We start from the raw sequence: 25438 nt of genomic DNA, 5'->3' as shown, positions 1-25438 counted from the left end.
CACTTGTTATTTCTTCTGTTTTTGATCCTAGCCATTCTGATAGCTATAAGACGATATCTCATTGCAATTTTGATTTTTATTTCTCTGATAATTAGTGATATTGAGCTTCTTTTCAAGTCTGTTGTCCATTTGTATGTAATTTTTGGAAAAATGTCTATTCAGGTCCTCTGCTTATTTTTAACCCCTTATCAAATATATCATTTATAAATATCTCCCATTCAGTAGGTTGCCTATTTGTTTTATCGATGGTTTCCTTTGATGTATAAAAGCTCTTTATTTTGGTGTAAAACATTGCATGTTTTTTCAGAGAAATAATGAAAAAGCAAATTGGTTTTTAGAGAATTTAGGGAATGGGTTTATAAAGTTTTATCTCTGCTTAGAGGCTCCAGTGGCTCTCTGACTATAAACTTTATGCTTTTGATTAAACTCTCACTCTGGGCTAAAGAGGAAGAAATAGTTCTTATTCTGAAAGGAGAAACTGAGTCACTTAAAGATAGCATAAAGAATGCAAATATTTGGGATCCCTGGGTGGCGCAGCAGTTTAGTGCCTGCCTTTGGCCCAGGGCACGATCCTGGAGACCCAGGATCGAATCCCACGTCGGGCTCCCGGTGCAGGGAGCCTGCTTCTCCCTCTGCCTGTGTCTCTGCCTCTCTCTCTCTCTCTCTCTGTGTATGACTATCATAAATAAATAAAAATTAAAAAAAAAAAAAAGAATGCAAATATTTGAGTACTTTCAACTGCCCCTCTAGAAAGTGATAATATGACAGAACACCTTTCCACAGTTGTTTCTTTTACAGTATTCACAGATAATGTGAACTTTAAAATTTTGTATTCTCACTTAAGTATGGTCATGCAACAGATTTTGAGCCTTGAATACTTTTTTGCTTGTGGGAAGTGCTTCATTTCATGAAGAGAAGCTTATTTTTTGTATGCTAACTTATGTGTGTAAGAGGATTTGACACATGCAACTGTCTGTGGATTTTCTGATGTTATTCAGAAGGCTCTTAGAAAACTTGCCGTGGTTTTTAAGGAAAAAAGCAAGTTTTTAGTCAAGCAGGACTGCATCTATCTTTTGGTAAATAAGTATTCTCAATTTCATTGTTGTCCAAAACAAAGTGATACAGTTTTAGAGTGATGATATAGACAATGTAGTATAGAGGAAGGGTTATTGACTTGGGAACCTGTGCTAACTCTGCTACTAACTACTAATGTAACTTTGGTAACCTTGGACTAGTCGCTTACTCTCTGTGGGTCTCAGTTTGTTTATGTGAAAAGAAATATCCACGTCAGTCTGTGTGGGTTTTAGATTGACATCAATAAATACTTTATAAGGTCAGCAATTTATCTTTTCTTTACACAGACTGAGTCTGAACTGTGAAATTAGGTGCACATCATACAGAATAAATAGAGTATGTACCAGAGAACCACAATTAGGCATTCGAGCAAGAAATAGGTTGTGTGTATATACAAAAGTGCATGCATAAGTACATTACAATGCTTTAAAAATAATTTTTTCATATTATATGAATAATACATATTCTGTTTTGGTTATTTGTTGCTGCTTCACAAACTGTCAAAACTTAGTGTCTTAAACAGCAACATTTTATTATTTATCATCGTTTTATGGATGACTTGGCATCAAATGAATGGTTCTTCTCTTCCATGTACTAGGACTGCAGTCATCTTAGGGCTTGATTGGGTTGGGGAATCCAGGATGACTTTACTCACATGTCTTGGTGGGTACAGCTAGAAAACTGGGTTCAGATAGGATACTGGCAAAATTCAACCTTTTCTCTTCATGTAATCTCAGGTTTCTCTCTCTCCATATGACTTCTCCACTTAGTTTCTCCATGAGGGTAGCTGGTCTTAGTGACTCAGGAATCCACAAAACACAAAAGTGGAAGCTTCTGGGCCCTCTTAAGTCTTAAATGATTAACTCACACACTGTTACTATCAGCTCATTCTTTGATTAAAGACAAGCACCAAATCAGCCAAGATTCACAGGCGTAGTTCCATGGAGATTGTCTCTGGAGATAAGCTACTTTCTGCTCATTATTTATTTTTTAATTTGGAAAATACAGAAAATTGTAAATAAGAAAATAAGGTAAAATTATCTGGAATTATCTTAAGATTTACTATGAAAAAAGTAGTTACAAAATAATAAGCACCCTATAATACCATTTTGTGTTTAAAATGTGTATGTGCACATATGAGGTAAAAAAATCTGTAAGAACAAACAACAAAAAGACTTAAAAGAGTAATTTTTGTTCTGTGGATTTATGGATGATCATTATTTTATTTTTAATCTCTATTTTCTAGCATTTCAATAATGCATGTATATTACTTGTATAAAACATTGAATCAATTCAAATTCCACCACCCACTGATAACTACTATTAATATTTGGTGAATTTCTTCCTACTCATTGAACATTCTTTGAAAACATGATTTTACTGGTTATGTTGTATTTTATTATATAGATATATTATGATTTACTTAATCATTTCCCTACTGCTTCAAATTTAGGTTGTTTATTTCTATATGTGTATATCATTATTGTAAATCATATGATGGACATTTTAGTACATCTTTAACTATATCATTTATGATTTTCTTAAGATAAACTAATAGAAGTAAAGTTTCTCTGTGAACATGTATGAATTTTCAAGTCTTTCAATAAATGTTCCCAAACTACTTTCCAGACAATTATAAAAATTTGCATTACTTTTTTACTCTCTCTGGTACAAGCTTTAGTTTGAACAAGATGAATAGTTGTAGATTAATTGAAAACATTATTATTTTTTAAGTTTTTACTTAAATTCCAGTTAACATACAGTGTAATATTAGTTTTAGGTATATAATATAGTGATTCAACACTTCCATACATCACCCAGTGCTCATTACAAGTGAACTTCTTAATCTCTATCACATTTTTTACCCATCTTCCCACCCACCTCTCCTCTTGGTAACCATCAGTTTGTTATTTATAGTTGAGTCTGTTTCTTGGTTTGCCTCTCTCTTTTCCCCCCCTTGCTCATTTGTTTCGTTTCTTAAATTCCACATATGAGTGAAATTATATGGTATTTGTCTTTCTCTGACTGACTTATTTCACTTAGCATAATAGAAGATAATAAAGTATACACACACACATATACACACACACAGAAATATACACACCTATCATAGCATTTTCTTTCAGCTTAAAACATAAGTGCATGTGTGTTCATTTGCCAGCCTTCTGTTTTATGGTCAAAGATTTTTCTTTGAATATGGTCACACTTACTCGATTTTGCTTTTGTTCAGTGGTATGCTGATAAATGTTTAGCAATAAACTCTCTGGAAAAAAAATGGCCCTGGTTGTTGTGTTTGATTATTTTCATAATAGTAAATACTCCCATGATGGCCACTTTTAAGTTACTAACATGTCACTGAATGTGAAATTGGAAAGAAATGTATGGCAGTGCACCATTATATTTCCACTCTTTAGATACAATAACTGTAAATAACCTCAAGAGTATAGATAATTAGGGACACCTGGGTGGCTCAGCTGTTGAGTGGCTGCCTGAGGCTCTGGTGTGAACCTGGGGTCCAGATGGAGTCCTGCATCAGGATCCTGGCAGGAAACCTGCATCTCCCTCTGCCTGTGTCTCTGCCTCTCTCTCTCTCTCTGTGTCTCTCATGAATAAATAAATAAAATATTTTTTTAAAAAAGTGTATAGATAATTATAAAATATAAAATATTCATGAAGTAATGAGTCATTGGATTTAATACGTTTGTTTTAAAATAGAGTTTATTTTATTCTAAGTTTGTGTCATTTAATTATTAAAATGGCATTGTTTAACAATAGGCTCACCAAGCTCTTGAAAACTTGATAATTGGCCATTGTGAGGCCAGCACAAGCTGGCTCTGGCACACCACTGGTTTTGTCTTTTTCTGAAACTACAACATAATGCATCCTCTGTGATTTCCAGTTTGGGTTTCTTTGAGGTCAAGAAGTCAATTTAAAAACACTTGTTATGCAATTTGAGTGTGGAGTCCTTCTAGATGTTTATGACTCTTGCTCCCAAACCAATCTTTCAAAGTTGTTTCATCCTCATCTAATTTGACATCACATCTTTGTTTTACTAACGTCTTTATTGAGTCGCAATTTAATTTTCATTGAAATGAATCTGTTTTTTTTTTCTTTTTTGCACTTATACTTCACCATCACTATTTTATGTAATATACAAAGTAGAGTTGGCATCAGCAAGCTTGTTAAAAATTACAAGTGGTTTTTGGTAAATATATAACTCAACTGATAGGAGCATAAGTGCCTAGGCATCCACAATCATGTGAATCTCTTTGTTAACCTCCATTTAATGTGCCATGGGCACAGAGATGCACTAGGCAAGTACTATATTTAGTATTCTGTTTCTTTCAACAGAAGGACAGTTCTTTAGTAAAATGTCTGATAATGAACTGGATAACTCAGATTTCTACCCTATTTTTTTTTTTTTTTACAGTGGGGAATTATTTAACTGGTTATCTAAGTTATCTCCCCTATGATCAATATGAAGGATTTATGAGAGGACTAGGCAGAGTCTTAAGGAAGGTATGTCTTAGCCAACTAGCTCAGTAAACAAATCATATCCATGACCCTGTGCTCTAGAGGGTCATCACCACTAGATTCTAGCTTACTGAACTAATGAGGCACTTGATGTTATATTTTTCTTGACATTTGTTTCTTTTCCTGCTTTAGATTCTGCTGAAGTAGTTATCAAGTCAAACAATGTGAGAGCCAGTACAGTCCTTACAAATCAATTCCCAATTCCCTCATTTTATTTATTTTTTTGTTATTTTAATTTTTCTTTCTTTCTTTCTCTCTCTCTTTCTTTCTTTCTTTTTTTCTTTCTCCTTTCTTTCTTTCTTTCTTTCTTTCTTTCTTTCTTTCTTTCTTTCTTTCTTTCTTTCTTCCTTCCTTCCTTCCTTCCTTCCTTCCTTCCTTCCTTCCTTTCTTTCTTTCTTTCTTTTTCTTTCTTCCTTCTTTCTTTATTTTCACTTACAAATTTATTTTTTATTGGTGTTCAATTTACCAACATATAGAATAATATCCAATGCTCATCCCGTCAAGTGCCCACCTGGGTGACCGTCACCCCCACCCCCCACCCACCTCCCTTCCACCACCCCTCGTTCGTTTCCCAGAGTTAGGAGTCTTTCATGTTCTGTCTCCCTTTCTGATATTTCCCACTCATTTTTTCTCCTTTCACCTTTATTCCCTTTCACTATTTTTTATATTCCCCAAATGAATGAGACCATATAATGTTTGTCCTTCTCCAATTGACTTATTTCACTCAGCATAATACCCTCCAGTTCCACCACATCGAAGCAAATGGTGGGTATTTGTCGTTTCTAATGGCTGAGTAATATTCCATTGTATACATAGATCACATCTTCTTTATCCATTCATCTTTCGATGGACACCGAGGCTCCTTCCACAGTTTGGCTATTGTGGACATTGCTGCTATAAACATTGGGGTGCAGGTGTCCCGGCTTTCATTGCATCTGTAACTTTGGGGTAAATCCTCAGCAGTGCAATTGCTGAGTTGTAGAGCAGATCTATTTTTAACTCTTTGAGGAACTTCCACACAGTTTTCTAGAGTGGCTGCACCAGTTCACATTCTCACCAACAGTGCGGGAGGGTTCCCCTTCCTCCACATCCTCTCCAACATTTGTGGTTTCCTGCCTTGTTAATTTTCCCCATTCTCACTGGTGTGAGGTGGGATCTCATTGTGGTTTTGATTTGTATTTCCCTGATGGCCAGTGATGCGGAGCATTTTCTCATGTTCTTGTTGGCCATGTCTATGTCTTCCTCTGTGAGATTTCTGTTCATGTCTTTTGCCCATCTCATGATTGGATTGTTTGTTTCTTTGCTGTTGAGTTTAATAAGTTCTTTATAGATCTTGGAAACTAGCCCTTTATCTGATATATCATTTGCAAATATCTTCTCCCATTCTGTAGGTTGTCTTTTAGTTTTGTTGACGGTATCTTTTGCTTTGCAAAAGCTTCTTATCTTGATGAAGTCCCAATAGTTCATTTTTGCTTTTGTTTCTCTTGCCTTCATCGATGAATCTTGCAAGAAGTTGCTGTGGCCAAGTTCAAGAAGGGTGTTGCCTGTTCTCCTCTAGGATTTTGATGGAATCTTGTCTCACATTTAGATCTTTCATCCATTTTGAGTTGATCTTTGTGTATGGTGCAAGAGAGTGGTCTAGTTTCATTCTTCTGCATGTGGATGTCCAATTTTCCCAGCACCATTTATTGAAGAGATTGTCTTTTTTCCAGTGGATAGTCTTTCCTTCTTTGATGAATATTAGTTGACCATAAAGTTGAGGGTCCACTTCTGGATTTTCTATTCTGTTCCATTGATCTCTGTGTCTGTTTTTCTGCCAGTACCACACTGTCTTGATGACCACAGCTTTGTAGTGCAACCTGAAATCTGGCATTGTCATGCCCCCAGCTATGGTTTTCTTTTTTAAAATTCCCCTGGCTATTCTGGGTCTTTTGTGATTCCACACAAATCTTAAACTCTCCCTCTTCGCTAATGGCATGATACTCTACATAGAAAACCCAGAAGACTCCACCCCAAGATTGCTAGAACTCATACAGCAATTTGGCAGTGTGGCAGGATACAAAATCAATGCCCAGAAGTCATTGGCCTTTCTAGAGAAATTAGAGTCAATCGCATTTACAATTGCACCCAAAAGCATAAGATACCTAGGAATAAACCTAACCAAAGAGGTAAAGGATCTATACCCTAAAAACTATAGAACGCTTCTGAAAGAAATTGAGGAAGACACAAAGAGATGGAAAAATATTCCATGCTCATGGATTGGAAGAATTACTATAGTGAAAATGTCAATGTTACCCAGGGCAATTTACACGTTTAGTGCAATCTCTATCAAAGTACCATGGACTTTCTTCAGAGAGTTGGAAACAATTCTTTCATTTTATAGATTTCCTCTCAAACTCTCTTCTGCGTCCATTCTTCTCTTATTATATTGTTGTGTATATCTCAGCAACTTAGAGTTGTAATGCTAACAATTTCCTATAGAAGATTGGTATTTTGTGTTATATAACTGGGCAGTTCCTTCAAATGTGTGGATTGATAACTGAAGTTTGAGGATGCTGATATAGTTATGTAACTGGAGAAGAATCTCCAGTGCTACTTATTAGGAACTTTGTAATCATATTAGAAAGGTATCAAGACTCCACTAAGTGAAAATGTCAAGACATATTTGTGAAACTTTCAAGTTTCCCCTGAGCCTCAAGGTAACCAAATGACTACCGCAATTGGAAAGGTTAACTATTCTTTTGTTTCAAGTAATTGTTGCCAGAAATGCCATCCTGCTTTCTAGCTGGAGGTTTTTTCATAACCTTTCGTAAAAGAGATTTTAGAAATCTTAGAACTTGAAGCATACTGCCTCTGTGTTATTCACTTAAGTGATCATTATTTCTTTTTCTAATTCTGTCAGGTCAGGGAAATAATTTACATATTGTCAAAAGAGCTTTATAGGTCATAAGCATTTCCAAGTGTTGTCTTTAATGATGTTTCAACTGTTTCATTTGTCTATGCTATTAAAACTCATTTTGTTTCTAAGATTTCTTTAATTTTTGATAGTCAAGTTTTCTTTAGTGTGAATCTGAAGTAAACTTAAAGTTTCAACATGGCTAAAAGGGTTATTCTAACTACCCTATATTATAAGTCAAGATGGGGCATAAAAGGTGATCAGGGCCAATAAATTATTTGTGGTGGTAAATGCTGTCTGCTGATAGTTAAGGAGGTTTGCAAAGGCAAATGTTCCTTAGGACTGATAAACTTTGAAAAAGATAGCAGTATTGGATGGTCCAATTGTGACTCTTTTTTTTTTTTTTTTTTAAATTTTTATTTATTTATGATAGTCACAGAGAGAGAAAGAGAGAGAGGCAGAGACATAGGCAGAGGGAGAAGCAGGCTCCATGCACCGGGAGCCTGATGTGGGATTCGATCCCGGGTCTCCAGGATCGCGCCCTGGGCCAAAGGCAGGCGCCAAACCGCTGCGCCACCCAGGGATCCCCAATTGTGACTCTTGATACAAATTACATTATCTTATTCAATCCTTGTGATGTTGAGAGTGTCAGTCACATATCTATCAAGTCACATAGCTATCAAGAAGCAGTGCCAGGACTCAAACCTAATTCTAGCAGGTGTTGAATTCATCTTATTTTTTAATTTACAGTTTCAATGGCACTAGCAGATAGTAAATGTTACTTAGTGCTGTTCTGATCTGATTGCTTGATTTTGTAAAAGAGGATTTTCAAGTTTTTTTACAGTAATTTGACTCAGGCATTTCATTTGAGGGATAGGCAAGATTGACACCTCGGAATCATAGGTCTGTTAATTGGCCCCAACCACTGAATCCACAGTGGGAAAGAAAAGAAAAGTGTAACACTTGATATCCAGGAACTGGTTTGATGCTCACAACTAGGTCTTATGCATGCTACTTCAAGCTGGAATGTCACTAACGACTAGGCCTCTTCTCTTTTGGGGGAAGATCACAGAATATTAATACCAGACAAGATTACTTTGAGATTATAATGGAGTGAGAACAAAACAAGGTCACTGTGCAACCCAATTGTACACATAAGCCTCCCTCTCTCTTAGTTAAAATGATTGTTACTTGTTTACCAATTATAGCTTTGACCTCATCTAGCCTGCCCTCTTTATAAATACGATTCATTGAGATACCCAATTGTAGAATTGTCCTTGTTTTCTGATAGCTCCCAAACCAGAGGGAATTACTGCTTCCTTACCTCTTCCCCCAAATTATGCAACCTAATCCCAAATACTGTAATATGTTCTTTCCAACACCCTCTTTCTGAGATGTTTCCTTTGATACATGTTTTCCCTCACTGCAACGAGTAATAATCCCAACTTGTTCAACTACAAGTGTGCTCTGTGTGGTCTTTGAATAGAATTGACACCAGACTCTCATGATGGACAGGGCCTATTTTGCAACCTTACAACTTGCTTGGACTATCTAGTGAACAGTTACGCTGATGGAGGTGGCTAGAATCCTCTCTCATCCTACCAGTGCTATATGATATGGAATCCTGAATTTCTTAATGAACCTTTAATCTTGAGTTAAACTTCTGGGCATCATTAGCTATAGTTCCACAATTGGGTCTCCCTAGAGAAGAGAGTCTCCTAGTGGAGGGTAAGGTTAATACAAATAACGCTGGGACATGTCAAAAACCTTGGCTCCTGGTTTTGTCTCTGTTGGAAGATATCACTGTGACCACAGTCAAGTTGCTTAACCTCTTTGGGCCTCAGGTTTTTAGCTTTAAAATGAAAGATTTGGACAAATAGAGGGTTCTTGTAGCTCTAACATTTGGTGACTGAAATCCACTATGGGGATGTCATCTCCTCTCTCTAGTAGATAATACCATGTAACTGAAGAGTTTTGTGATCTGAATCACTCAAAATGTTTGATTTTAAAAAGATACCTGAAATACATAAAGGTATAGTTTGTAATTTTCTCCACGAATATTTTCAGACTGATGGCTAGCATAATTGTTTCTGGTGTAAAAGCAAACATTGTTAAGATAATAAGAACCAGATAAATCTGCAGGAATTCTCTTAGCTTCGTCTCTAGAGAACCAGTGCTAATAAGTCAAATAGTCATTTTTATTTAGGAGATATAAGAAGGCATATGGTTGCATGCTGTGCCAGCTGTCATTAAGTTTTGGAGAAGTGTTACTTACAAAGCTTCTAGGGAAAGTGTTTCATAAAAGTACTTTAACCTTTATAGCTTACAAAACTGGTTCATGTTCTTTCTTCATAAACTATGTTTTTGGACTAAATTCTCTTTAACAACAAAGATTTAGCAGGAAGGAAAACACAAAACTAGGAGAAAAATAAGTGAACTGCCTTCGAGTGGAGGACCTGTTATATATTGTTTTTTATGGTGCAAGGATTTTCATGTGAGCCTAAAGTGTGTTGTAATGAAATATATTTAGAGATTTGTTTTCAGGTAAAATAAGTGTAAGTTCTAGAAAGCTATGCTCCACTGTTTAACCTTCATGCATAGTGTGAATTACAATGGTAATTATATTATGTACATATTTTGTCTGCATACTTTAAAAATCCTTTCTCATATACAAAATCTTTTCATCTTTTGGCCTCTCTTCTGTTACCATTATTGAATTATATGTGTGTGTGAATGTAGAATCTAAAGACCTTCCACTTATTGTAATTTATTTTTCTTCAGTTTCTCTGGTCTTTGCATTTTCTAGCTTATGTTTTCTTAAAATTTCCTTGTTTATTCACCTTATAGATTCAGGGTGGTTTTTTTTCCTTTTCTTTTAGTTTTCATTAAAATAAGCCAGACTCATAAAAGGACACTGTTCAAAACAAACCTGGAATCAGAGATTTACAAGTTTATATATAAGAGCCCATCACTGCAATTGTAGTTGGCCTCATGCTAAGAAAGAAATGCATAGTAAATTATAAAAGACTAGTTAAGGAAAATCTTTGGAAATAATCAGAAAAGATAGTGGAATTCTCAAAAACTAACAGTAGAAATTGCGTAGTTATGTATAGATGTTTATAAGGGTAAATATTTGGAAGGTATTAATTAGAAAATCTATTGAGTTTGCTTGTATAAATTGCAAACTTAGTGTCTGGGTTGTCAAAGCAACTTGAATATATTTGTTCTTTGAAATAATTTTTGGCTATGAAATTGTAGAAGGCTTTTAAATAATTTTTACCACACATTACATTGGGGCCTTATGGCCTTAGTTTCTTTGAAATAAAATTACATTTCATTTCTCATCTTTTTCATTCCATTAAGACTAAAGTACATTTTTTAGCATTTTGCATAATATATTGTATATAAGTCTATCAGATTATGCATTTGTTAAATAGTTGACTTTTGCCATGATCTCAATAGATTAAAAGCAGTGATTCTAAAATTTTAAGGGTAAAGATTTCTTGTATGATATCAAAATAGTTCCTAGGACTATCCTCCTTCACCTTTGCCTCTAATCAAATAGCTATCATTTTCTATTTTCCTCTTATAAAGCCACATAGCTTCTATTAATTATTATAATTGATTTGCCTTTCATTAATGCCATTAAAACTTTGCATATAATAAAAAATAGTAATATACTATTCAGTTAACAGATTAGTGTACACATGAACTGGTGATCTCTTTGTAAGAACTGATTAGTATCTATAGTACTCAGATTGGTTTAAAACTTGACACCTTAAATTGTTAACTCCTTGCTTTGGCTGATTTAATTCCCAGTGTGATTTACAGGACTTATTCTCTAAATCTGATCCTACAATTTTAAATGGGATGTTACTAAAATGACAGCAGTACGGATTAGCAGTATTGATCACCTTCCTTCTGTTTTTGCCTTACAGTTTGTTATGGCAAGTAGGTATGAGAAGGCTGGCCCAGATAGTTACTGATTATTGGGGGATGGTGAGGGTTGTGTACTGTGCGTGGTTGTGTGTTTTGAACTGAAGTAGGGTATTTCCTGCCTAAAAGAAAATGAGTTGAAACGAACAGGGTTAGAGGGCCAAGAAAAAAAATCTGTGAAGGATAAGTTAAAGTTTACACACTGAAAAAAGCACAAACAAATACCAAGTCCAAAGGTAGAATCAGTGTCAGGACTACAGAGCCAAATATACAAGAGTTGAATTTAGAAAAGGCTGGAGTAAAAACAGGATCAATTATGATACTGCTTTTCATTTCTTTACTTCTGAAATTGATCCAGATTCAGATTTTTTTTATAAATTTATTTTTTATTGGTGTTCAATTTGCCAGCATATAGAATAACACCCAGTGCTCATCCCATCAAGTGCCCACCTCAGTGCCCATCACCTGTCTCACATTTAGATCTTTCATCCATTTGAACTTATTTTTGTGTATGGTGTAAAAAAGTGGTCCAGTTCTATTCTTTTGCATGCAGCTGTCCAGTTCCCTCAACACCATTTGTTGAAGAGACCATCTTTCTCCCATTGGATGTTCTTTCCTGCTTTGTTGAAGATAAGTTGACTATCAAGTTGTGGGTCCATTTCGGAGTTCTCTATTCTGGTCCACTGTCTGTTTTTGTGCCAGTACCATACTGTCTTGATGATTACAGCTTTGTAATACAGCTTGAAGTCTGAAATCTCAATGCCTCCAGCTTTGCTTTTCTTTTTCAAGATCATTTTGTCTATTCAGGGTCCTTTGTGGTTCCATAGGAATTTTAGGGTTATTTGTTCCAGCTCTGTGAAACGTGCTGGTGATATTTTGACAGGGATTGCACTAAATGTGTAGATTACTGTGGATAGCATAAACATTTTAACAATGTTTGTTTTTACAGTCCTTGAGCATGGAATGTTTTTCCATTTCTTTGTGTCCTCTTCATTTTTTTTAAATAAATTTATTTTTTATTGGTGTTCAATTTGTCAACATACAGAATAACACCCAGTGCTCATCCCGTCAAGTGATTCAGATTCAGATGTTTATTTTTAATAAATGGTGAAGGGCTAATTGGCTTACAATATATGGTTTTCCATTTAGTGTCCCAAGGTATACTTAGCTTTAATTAGAAACTGGAAGGCTAGTTTGTTTTCCTTTTTTTAACTGAAAGTCATAACATTGTTTTGATTATATTATAAGAAGCAAGATAATAGGTGTGTTGACTGGAAAATCCATCTCCTGATCTATAACTCTCAAACCTACATTTTATATAGGTTTTCCAATATAAATTAGTTTTTTTTTCTTAAACTATCTCCTATGGATTTTCCTTCCCACAGACAACCAATCTATTTTCTATCTACAGACTGTACAAACAACTACATCTAGCTGTCATGTGGGTATATGATGTTGGACATCAGTGGATTCCATGTAAATTAGTGATCACTACTCTGATCCTTCTTTCCTGGTGTAAAAGCTAGGGAATGCTCAGATGAGCTCTGTAGGGCTAGAGCAGGAGTTAGGAGCATCTGTTGTGATATGTTATGCCAGTGGTTGAATACCAAACCATCTAAATGTCCAGGGGCAAACCTAGAGAAGTGAATGTAAATGGGACAGTAGAACAAGAAGACCTTTGTTCTTTACTGCATAACTTACCTCAGTATTTCATATGACAATGTGAAATACAACTCTCCTACATAAGGATAGATTATGCTGTCTTTTCCAAATATATTTAATCATTGATTCTGAGTATTTGTAACTGTGTGTGTGGTGAGTTAATATCTTGCCAGACACTAGTGTTCCATGGAACATGGTTTGGAGAATGCTGCCCTAATATAAATGAAGTTTAGAACATAAGTTCTGCTAACTGTGTGTTATATTATTTCAGAAAGTAGAAGAATAGATTTGCTTTAGAATGAGCAGAGCAAAAATAATGTTATTTAATTTGCTAAGGCCTATAAAATGATATGGCACATCAGTATAATGTACTAAAAGTGAAATGGTTAGATTTGTACCATTTCAGAAAATTTCAGATCATAGGGTGCTAGGATGGGGGCATAACTGTGGAAGGAGAGACACCCTTTGGTCACTTTGATCATCAAGAAATGATCTATATTAGTGTGAATAGGAACCCAAATCTACTTTCAAACAAAGCCTAACTAATAGCAGTGAATTTCCATATTATTTTTCTTCTTAAGTTCAAATCGATTCCTTTCCTTGAGGTACCACAAATGTTATTTTAAATTCCAAAATCTTCTTTTTGTGCTCAAATATCTCCCTGACTGTGTTTTGCTAGCACAAAGAAAAATTATGTGTTTACATTAAAATGCACTGCTTACAAATCCTATTTACATTACTCACACCAACAGGTCTGGAAGTACTTTACCCTATGAGAATTTACAAACGTCAGAGTCTTCTTCACATATCTCTAGTCACCTTTCAAGGACAAAATTCCTCTTAATTTAGAGTTTAACTTGTGAGGTGGTATGTTTAGTTTTCTGAATTAATGTCAGTGTGCTTTACTATGCTGAGACATCTGTTCAGAACACAGGTCACTCCTTCATACAGTAAATTTATACTGCTAGACCTGGCTTCTACTTTTCCTTTCTAAGAGAGTCATAGTTGACTGCAAGCAGACTTACCAGTTAAGAATATCATGTCATTTAACCTGTCTCCACATTGTTTCTTTAATATTTTGCAGGATGGAAGAAGAGATAGCAGGTACAAATAGCTCAATGTTAATGAACTTCCTTGAACAAGTTATGTATCTGAGGGTCTTTGACCAGCCTCACAAGAAGGTAGATGATCTGTTACAAAACCAGTTTGATTTGAGGTGTGTTACTAAGGGCCTGTGCTCCTACCAATACTTGGCATAATACCAGCATTTCTTCTGTTGGGAATTTCTTTCTTTGGAACTTAAAGATTTCAGTCTTTCAAAAGATTTTTACTTAACTATAAATACCTCAAAAAAAAAAAAAGGTATGATATGGGATGCCTGGGTGGCTCAGTGGTTGAGCATCTGCCTTTGGCTCAGAGCATGATCCTGGGTCCAGGGATTGAGTCCCACATCAGGCTCCCTGTAGGAGCCTGCTTCTCCCTCTACCTATGTCTCTGTGTCTTTCATGAATAAATAAATAAAATCTTAAAAAAAGAAAAGGTATGATAAAGTTTCTTAACATCTAATAATTTAGCAGATTATAGTTTGATTTTTATTTTTAAAAATTTTTAAGAGATTTTGTTTATCTAAGAAAGAGAGAGAGAAGTGCACGAGCACAGGGAGTGGTAAATGGGGAAGCAGGCCCCACAATGAGTGGGGAGCCTGATATGGGGCTTGATCCCAGGACCCCGAGGTTACAACCTGAGCTGAAGGCAGATGCTTAGCTGAGTGAGCCACCCAGATACCCAAAGTTTGACTTTTAGAGCAAGGATGCATCCAAATATTGTGGGACTGAAACTTATACTGCTAAGAAGTCTCTTCAAGAAGAAAAAACAGACTTTAATAAAAAATTAGGCAAAGATTGTTAGAAGGAATTCAGGCAAGTTAGAGGCCCTAAAACTTTCTTAATTTCAAGGTACATCCTCCTTTGGTGTAGAGCAGTGATTAGAGTGCATTAGAAGGCCCACCTTTTGAGATTCAGTTTCAGTATATCTGAATTGGAGGCCTGGAACCTTGGATCCCAGGAGGGTCTGAGGTATATACTTATATACCACACTTTGAGAAACATTGTCCAGAAAATTAGATCACAGAGTAGGCTCCTGAGGGACATAGTAGGACCTTGCCATCTAGGGAAATAAGAAAGTAGGAAGAGGCTAAAGATAACTCCTAAGTAAGATACTGGTATGCATAGCTGTATGGCTCCAGAGTCACATCCACAATCACCATCATCATATATGGCTCCTTCAGTCTTGTCCTTCTCTGTACTCAATATACCAATTTTCTCAGACATCTGCACAATGAATTAAGGCACAAAACATCTCAATTTAGTAACTTTACTTACTGCATCTATTTCTTTTGCATATCAAGGATAAAGTAGCATGAAATGCAAGCTTTTCTCATAAAGAAACATTTTTATTATTGAAATGAGGACCCATATGCTATTATACAGTATCTATTTTTCTCAGGACATGAAAGACATGTGAGGTCTCTGATATTACTCTTTGCAAGAGGAGTCCTATGCTTATATATAAAGGGGAGGTGATGAATGATTGGACAGGAAGAGGGGCAGAAGGGCAATGTCCCTGACTATGGCTCAAAATGTACTCTTCCATTCTTGGAAAACTGGATCAACAGACCTATTAGGAAATTTTCATTAACATTTAGGGTAGCAGAAGATTCACAGTTATTTACCTTTGGATCATAATTATAAAGGTTAGATGGATATATAGATTGGTGTATGTTAAAACATATACTAAAATGTATATTATAGAATGTAAGTGGTGGGTATATGGGCAATTAAAAAATTAGAGCTGCCTTCCAAATAGTAAATGCTTCATATACATTATCTTATTTATGTGATATAGATATTATTAGTCTCATACTACAGATGTGGAAATTTAACCTCAGAAAAATCTACCTAAATACACACAGCTAATAGTTGAACTATGATGTGAACTCAAGTTTGTCTGATTCCCAAAGTTTACCATAGGTGAAAGTACTGATCCTTCTGGACTCTTATATCCCTAGGTACTGAATTTCTCTCAGTTGGAAAATAATCATGCTTAATTAAAGAAATATTTCTGAAAAAAAAAAAAGAAATATTTCTGTTTAGCTGGTGTCATAGTGAGAGCCATTTTTGGTAAGAAACTAGTTACTGGACACTATCATCATATGCTACTCTTATACACAAATCTGAACTGCATGCTATTCCGAGTAATTGTATTAGAGTTCTCTAAAGAAACAAAACCAATAGGATGTGTGTGTGTGTGTGTTTGTATAAAGAGATTTATTTTTTTTTATAAAGAGATTTATTATAAGGAAATCAATCACATAATTATGGATGTTGGCAAGTCCAAAATCTACAGTGTGAGCCAACAGGCTGGAGATTCAGGAGAGCCGATGGTGTGGATGAAGTCCAAAGGCAATCTTCTGGAGAATTCCAAGGGCCTGGTCTTTTTGTTCTATTAAGGCCATCAATTGATTGAATGAAGCCCACGCTGATTATGGAAGACAATCTGTTTTATTCAGAACTCAATAATCTAAATATTAATATCATCCAAAAACATCCACAAATTTAAACAATTAAACATCACAGCCACTTATATCATGGTTTCCCTTTTCTATTGTGGAAGATTAGCTCTAGGTAGGGCAATGAGCCTCCCAATGCCTCCATTGGAGTCAGGTGTCTAGAATACAGTAACTTTCTATATAGTTGGCAGAGACGAACTGTTTCTGTTTTTGGATATTCAGAAATGACCCAGGAGAAGTAGGTCCTAAACTCTTTGAGTGATTTCTGTCAATGAGATCACTATAATAAGCATTGGCATGCTTCGCATCAGTCACAGCACTGAGCTATCCATAAGACTTTTTCTGAATTCTTGTTTCTCTGTCAAGCTAAGTATGATTAATCTTCCTTATCGATAGAGTATCACTTTATTTTTACATTTGTTGTGTAATTCATCAAATCATATGCTCTAATATGAGTAGTTCTAAACAGATTTTATGTTCACCTCTCCCTCCTCTGGAAATAGTCACTAATTTATCAGTCACTTGAGAAAATGGTTGTGTGTCATTTACTTAATGTCCCTCATTGCATGTACTCATGAGCCTTATTCATAGTAGATGTTCAAAAGATATTGGTTGAAATTACTTGGAACATATTTTGGGGCTCAAAACAATCCTGGCCAATGCCTATTTAAAGCAAATAGGAAGATACAGTTCTCATATACATTACAGCCTGACAGAACACGGCCATTTTTTTGGTATATTTTTCTATTGGAGTTTGATTTGCCAACATATAGCATAACACCCAGTGTTCATCCGGTCAAGTGCCCCCATCAGTGCCCATCACACATTCACCATATACCCCACCACCCTCCTTTTCCACTACCCCTTGTTCATTTCCCAGAGTTAGGAGTCTCTTGTGTTCTGTCACCCTCACTGATATTTCCCGCTCATTTTCTCTCCTTTCCCCTATAATCCCTTTCACTATTTTTTATATTCCCCAAATGATGATAAGATATATATATATAATGTTTCTATTTTATCTGATTGACTTACTTCACTCAGCATAACACTCTCCAGTTACATCCACATTGAAGCAAATGGTGGATATTTGTCATTTCTAATGGCTGAGTAATATTCCATTGTGTACATATACCACATCTTCTTTATCCATTCATCTTTCGATGGGCACCGAGGCTCCTTCCACAGTTTGACTATTGTGGACATTCTGCAATAAACATTGGGGTGCAGGTGTCTCAGTGCTTCACTGCATCTGTATCTTTGGAGTAAACCCCCAGCAGTCCAATTGCTGGGTCCTAGGGTAGCTCTATTTTTAACTCTTTGAAAAACCTCCACACAGTTTTCCAGAGTGGTTGCGCCAGTTCACATTCCCACCAACAGTGCAAGAGGGTTCCCCTTTCTCCACATCCTCTCCAACATTTGTTGTTTCCTGTCTTGTTAATTTTCACCATTCTCCTGGTGTGAGGTGGTATCTCCTTGTGGTTTTGATTTGTATTTCCCTGATGGCCAGTGATGCGGAGCATTTTCTCATGTCCTTCTTGGCCATGTCTACGTCTTCGTTGGTGAAATTTCTGTTAATATCTTTTGCTTATTTCAAGATTAGATTGTTTCTTTGCAGTTGAGTTTAATAAGTTCTTTATAGATCATGGGTACTAGTCCTTTATCTGATATGTCATTTGCAAATATCTTCTCCCATTTTGCATGTTGTCTTTTAGTTTTGTTGACTGTTTCTTTTGCAGTGCAGAAGCTTTTAATCTTGATGAAGTCCCAATATTCATTTTCACTTTTGTTTCCCTGACCTTTATGGATGTATCTTGCAAGAAGTTGCTCTGGCCAAGTTCAAAAAGGGTGTTGCCTGTGTTCCCCTCTAGGATTTTGATGGATTCTTGTATCACATTTAGATATTTCATCCATTTTGAGTTTATCTTTGTGTATGGTGCAAAAGAATGGTCCAGTGTCATTCTTCTGCATGTGGATGTCCAATTTTCCCAGTACCATTTTTTGAAGAGATTGTCCTTTTCTGGTGAATAGTCTTTCCTGCTTTGTCAAATATTAGTTGACCATAAAGTTGAGGGTCCACTTCGGAGTTCTCTATTCTGTTCCATTGATCTATGTGTCTGGTTTTGTGCCAGTACTACACTGTCTTGATGACCACAGCTTTGTAGTACTACCTGAAATCTGGCATTGTGATGCCCCCAGATATGGTTTTCTTTTTTAATATTCCCCTGCCTATTTGGGGTCTTTTCTGATTCCACACAAATCTTAAGATAATTTGTTCCAACTCTCTGAAGAAAGTCCATGGTATTTTGCTAGGGATTGCATTAAACGTGTAAATTGCCCTGGGTAACATGGACATTTTCACAATATTAATTCTGCCAATCCATGAGCATGGAATATTTTTCCATCTCTTTGTGTCTTCCTCAATTTCTTTCAGAAGTGTTCTGTAGTATTTAGGGTAGAGATTCTTTATCGCTTTGATTAGGTTTATTCCTGGGTATTTTCTGCTTTTGGGTGCAATGATAAATGGGATTGACTCCTTCATTTCTCTTTCTTCAGTCTCATTGTCAGTGGATAGAAATGCCACTGATTTCTGGGCATTGATTTTGTTTCCGGCCACACTGCCGAATTGCTGTATGAGTTGTAGCAATTTGGGGTGGAGTCTTTTGGGTTTTCTATGTACAGTATCATGTCATCTGTGAAGGGGGAGAGTTTGAATTATTCTTTGCCATTTTGAATGCCTTTTATTTCTTTTTGTTGCCTGATTGCTGAGGCTAGGACTTCCAGTACTATGTTGAATAGCAGTGCTGAGAGTGGACATCCCTGTCATGTTCCTCATCTTAGTGGAAAGGCTCCCAGTGTTTCCCCATTGTGAATGATATTTGCTGTGGGCTTTTCATAGAGTGCTTTGAAGATGGTGAGGAATGTTCCCTCTATCCCTACACTCTGAAGAGTTTTGATTAGGAATGGATGCTGTGTTTTGTCAAGTGCTTTCTCTGCATGTGTGGAGAGGATCAAAAGGTTCTTAGGTTCTTGTTTGTTCTCTTGCTGATATGATCAGCACATTGATTGCTTTACAAGTGTTGAACCAGCTTTGCATCCCGGAGATAAATCCCACTTGCTCATGGTGAATAATTTTCTTAATGTATGTTGGATCCTATTGGCTAGTATTTTGTTGAGAATTTTTGCATCCATGTTTATCAGGGATATTGGTCTATAATTCTTCTTTTCGGTGGGGTCTTTGTCTGGTTTGGGAATTAAGGTGATGCTGGCCTCATAGAATGAATTTGGAAGTACTCCATCTATTTCTATCTTTCCAAACAGCTTTAGTAGAATAGGTATGGTTTCTTCTTTAAACGTTTGATAAAATTCCCCTTGGAAGCCATCTGGCTTGAGACTTTTGTGTCTTGGGAAGTTTTTGTTGACTGCCTGATTTCCTCCTTGGTTATCGGCCTGTTCAGGTTTTTTATTTCTTCCTGTTCCAGTTTTGGTAGTTTGTGGTTTCACAGAAATGCGTCCATTTCTTCTAGATTGCTTAATTACTTGATGTATTGCTGCTCATAATAAGTTTTTAAAATTGTAATTCTCTGGTTTTGGTGGTGATCTCTCCTTTCTCATTCATTATTTTATTAATTTCAATCTTTTCTGTCTTCCTTTTAATAACGCTGGCTAATGGTTTTTCTATCTTATTAATTCTTTCAAAGAACCAACTCCTGGTTTTGTTAATCTGTTCCACAGTTCTTCTGGTCTCTATTTCATTGAGTTCTGCTTGAATCTTTATTAATTCTCTTCTTCTGCTGGCTGTAGGATCTATTTGCTGTTTTCTCTCTAGCTCCTTTAGGTGCAAGGTTAGCTTTTGTATTTGAGTTCTTTCCAGTTTTTGGATGCATGCTTGTATTGCGTGTATGTCCTCTTCAGGACTGCTTTTGCTGTATCCCAAAGATTTTTTTTTTTTTTTTAAAGATTTTATTTATTTATTCATGATAGTCACAGAGAGAGAGAGAGAGAGAGAGAGAGAGAGAGAGGCAGAGACACAGGCAGAGGGAGAAGCAGGCTCCATGCACCGGGAGCCCGACGTGGGATCCGATCCCGGGTCTCCAGGATCGCGCCCTGGGCCAAAGGCAGGCGCCAAACCGCTGCGCCACCCAGGGATCCCTGTATCCCAAAGATTTTGAATGGTTGTATCTTCATTCTCATTAGTTTCCGTTTATCTTTTAATTTGTCTCTAATTTTTTGGTTGACCCTTTCACCTTTAGCAGGTTGTCCTTAACCTCCACATGTTTGAAATCCTTCCAAATTTCTTCTTGTAATTTAGTTCTAGTTTCAAAGCATTATGGTCTGAAAATATGCAGGGGAAGATCCCAATCTTTTGGTATCGGTTAAGACCTGATTTTTTTATTTTTTTATTTTTTTTTATTGGTGTTCAATTTACTAACATACAGAATAACACCCAGTGCCCGTCACCCATTCACTCCCACCCCCCGCCCTCCTCCCCTTCCACCACCCCTAGTTCGTTTCCCAGAGTTAGCAGTCTTTACGTTCTGTCTCCCTTTCTGATATTTCCCACACATTTCCTCTCCCTTCCCTTATTTTCCCTTTCACTATTATTTATATTCCCCAAATGAATGAGAACATATAATGTTTGTCCTTCTCCGACTGACTTACTTCACTCAGCATAATACCCTCCAGTTCCATCCACGTTGAAGCAAATGGTGGGTATTTGTCATTTCTAATAGCTGAGTAATATTCCATTGTATACATAAACCACATCTTCTTTATCCATTCATCTTTCGTTGGACACCGAGGCTCCTTCCACAGTTTGGCTATCGTGGCCATTGCTGCTAGAAACATCGGGGTGCAGGTGTCCCGGCGTTTCATTGCATTTGTATCTTTGGGGTAAATCCCCAACAGTGCAATTGCTGGGTCGTAGGGCAGGTCTATTTTTAACTGTTTGAGGAACCTCCACACAGTTTTCCAGAGTGGCTGCACCAGTTCACATTCCCACCAACAGTGTAAGAGGGTTCCCTTTTCTCCGCATCCTCTCCAACATTTGTTGTTTCCTGCCTTGTTAATTTTCCCCATTCTCACTGGTGTGAGGTGGTATCTCATTGTGGTTTTGATTTGTATTTCCCTGATGGCAAGTGATGCAGAGCATTTTCTCATATGCATGTTGGCCATGTCTATGTCTTCCTCTGTGAGATTTCTGTTCATGTCTTTTGCCCATTTCATGATTGGATTGTTTGTTTCTTTGGTGTTCAGTTTAATAAGTTCTTTATAGATCTTGGAAACTAGCCCTTTATCTGATATGTCATTTGCAAATATCTTCTCCCATTCTGTAGGTTGTCTTTTAGTTTTGTTGACTGTGCCCTTTGCTGTGCAAAAGCTTCTTATCTTGATGAAGTCCCAATAGTTCATTTTTGCTTTTGTTTCTTTTGCCTTCGTGGATGTATCTTGCAAGAAGTTACTATGGCCGAGTTCAAAAAGGGTGTTGCCTGTGTTCTTCTCTAGGATTTTGATGGAATCTTGTCTCACATTTAGATCTTTCATCCATTTTGAGTTTATCTTTGTGTATGGTGAAAGAGAGTGGTCTAGTTTCATTCTTCTGCATGTGGATGTCCAATTTTCCCAGCACCAATTATTGAAGAGACTGTCTTTCTTCCAATGGATAGTCTTTCCTCCTTTATCGAATATTAGTTGCCCATAAAGTTCAGGGTCCACTTCTGCGTTCTCTATTCTGTTCCACTGATCTATGTGTCTGTTTTTGTGCCAGTACCACACTGTCTTGATGACCACAGCTTCGTAGTACAACCTGAAATCTGGCATTGTGATGCCCCCAGATATGGTTTTCTTTTTTAAAATTCCCCTGGCTATTCGGGGTCTTTTCTGATTCCACACAAATCTTTTTTTTTTTTTAATTTTTTATTTATTTATGATAGGCACACAGTGAGAGAGAGAGAGGCAGAGACACAGGCAGAGGCAGAAGCAGGCTCCATGCACCGGGAGCCCGACGTGGGTGTCGATCCCGGGTCTCCAGGATCGCGCCCTGGGCCAAAGGCAGGCGCTAAACCACTGCGCCACCCAGGGATCCCCCACACAAATCTTAAAATAATTTGTTCTAACTCTCTGAAGAAAGTCCATGGTATTTTGATAGGGATTGCATTAAACGTGTATATTACCCTGGGTAACATTGACATTTTCACAATATTAATTCTGCCAATCCATGAGCATGGAATATTTTTCCATCTCTTTGTGTCTTCCTCAATTTCTTTCAGAAGTGTTCTATAGTTTTGAGGGTATAGATCCTTTACATCTTTGGTGAGGTTTATTCCTAGGTATCTTATGCTTTTGGGTGCAATTGTAAATGGGATTGACTCCTGAATTTCTCTTTCTTCAGTCTCATTGTTAGTGTATAGAAATGCCACTGACTTCTGGGCATTGATTTTGTATCCTGCCATGCTACCGAATTGCTGTATGAGTTCTAGCAATCTTGGGGTGGAGACTTTTGGGTTTTCTATGTAGAGTATCATGTCATCGGCGAAGAGGGAGAGTTTGACTTCTTCTTTGCCAATTTGAATGCCTTTAATGTCTTTTTGTTGTCTGATTGCTGAGGCTAGGACTTCCAGTACTATGTTGAATAGCAGTGGTGAGAGTGGACATCCCTGTCTTGTTCCTGATCTTAGGGGAAAGGCTCCCAGTGCTTCCCCATTGAGAATGATATTTGCTGTGGGCTTTTCATAGATGGCTTTTAAGATGTCGAGGAATGTTCCCTCTATCCCTACACTCTGAAGAGTTTTGATCAGGAATGGATGCTGTATTTTGTCAAATGCTTTCTCTGCATCCAATGAGAGGATCATATGGTTCTTGGTTTTTCTCTTGCTGATATGATGAATCACATTGATTGTTTTACGGGTGTTGAACCAGCCTTGTGTCCCAGGGATAAATCCTACTTGGTCATGGTGAATAATTTTCTTAATGTATTGTTGGATCCTATTGGCCAGTATCTTGTTGAGAATTTTTGCATCCATGTTCATCAGGGATATTGGTCTGTAATTCTCCTTTTTGGCGGGGTCTTTGTCTGGCTTTGGAATTAAGGTGATGCTGGCTTCATAGAACGAATTTGGAAGTACTCCATCTCTTTCTATCTTTCCAAACAGCTTTAGGAGAATAGGTATGATTTCTTCTTTAAACGTTTGATAAAATTCTCCTGGGAAGCCATCTGGCCCTGGACTCTTGTGTCTTGGGAGGTTTTTGATGACTGCTTCAATTTCCTCCCTGGTTATTGGCCTGTTCAGGTTTTCTATTTCTTCCTGTTCCAGTTTTGGTAGTTTGTGGCTTTCCAGGAATGCGTCCATTTCTTCTAGATTGCCTAATTTATTGGCGTATAGCTGTTCATAATATGTTTTTTAAAATCGTTTGTATTTCCTTGGTGTTGGTAGTGATCTCTCCTTTCTCATTCATGATTTTATTAATTTGAGTCTTCTCTCTCTTCTTTTTAATAAGGCTGGCTAATGGTTTATCTATCTTATTAATTCTTTCAAAGAACCAACTCCTGGTTCTGTTGATCTGTTCCACAGTTCTTCTGGTCTCGATTTCGTTGAGTTCTGCTCGAATCTTTATTAACTCCCTTCTTCTCTTGGGTGTAGGATCTATTTGCTGTTTTTTCTCTAGCTCCTTTATGTGTAAGGTTAGCTTTTGTATTTGAGTTCTTTCCAGTTTTTGAATGGATGCTTGTATTGCGATGTATTTCCCCCTTAGGACTGCTTTTGCTGCATCCCAAAGATTTTGAACGGTTGTATCTTCATTCTCATTAGTTTCCATGAATCTTTTTAATTCTTCCTTAATTTCCTGGTTGACCCTTTTATCTTTTAGCAGGATGGTCCTTAACCTCCATGTGTTTGAGGTCCTTCCAAACTTCTTGTTGTGATTTAGTTCTAATTTCAAGGCATTATGGTCCGAGAATATGCAGGGGACAATCCCAATCTTTTGGTATCGGTTTAGACCCGATTTGTGACCCAATATGTGGTCTATTCTGGAGAAAGTTCCATGTGCGCTTGAGAAGAATGTGTATTCAGTTGAGTTTGGATGTAAAGTTCTGTAGATATCTGTGAAATCCATCTGGTCCAGTGTATCATTTAAAGCTCTCGTTTCTTTGGAGATGTTGTGCTTAGAAGACCTATCGAGTATAGAAAGAGCTAGATTGAAGTCACCAAGTATAAGCGTATTATTATCTAAGTATTTCTTCACTTTGGTTAATAATTGATTTATATATTTGGCAGCTCCCACATTCGGAGCATATATATTGAGGATTGTTAAGTCCTCTTGTTGAATAGATCCTTTAAGTATGATATAGTGTCCCTCTTCATCTCTCACTACAGTCTTTGGGGTAAATTTTAGTTTATCTGATATAAGGATGGCTACCCCTGCTTTCTTTTGAGGACCATTTGAATGGTAAATGGTTCTCCAACCTTTTATTTTCAGGCTGTAGGTGTCCTTCTGTCTAAAATGAGTCTCTTGTAGACAGCAAATAGATGGGTCCTGCTTTTTTATCCAGTCTGAAACCCTGCGCCTTTTGATGGGGTCATTAAGCCCGTTCACATTCAGAGTTACTATTGAGAGATATGAGTTTAGTGTCATCATGATATCTATTCAGTCTTTGTTTTTGTGGATTGTTGCACTGAACTTCTTCTTAAAGGGTAATTTTAAGAGTCCCCCTTAAAATTTCTTGCAGAGCTGGTTTGGAGGTCACATATTCTTTTAGTTGCTGCCTGTCTTGG

The sequence above is a fragment of the Canis lupus genome, chromosome X (genome assembly GCF_003254725.2).
Source record: "Canis lupus dingo isolate Sandy chromosome X, ASM325472v2, whole genome shotgun sequence".
Classification (NCBI taxonomy): domain Eukaryota; kingdom Metazoa; phylum Chordata; class Mammalia; order Carnivora; family Canidae; genus Canis; species Canis lupus.
Note: the sequence above shows the minus strand (reverse complement) of the source record.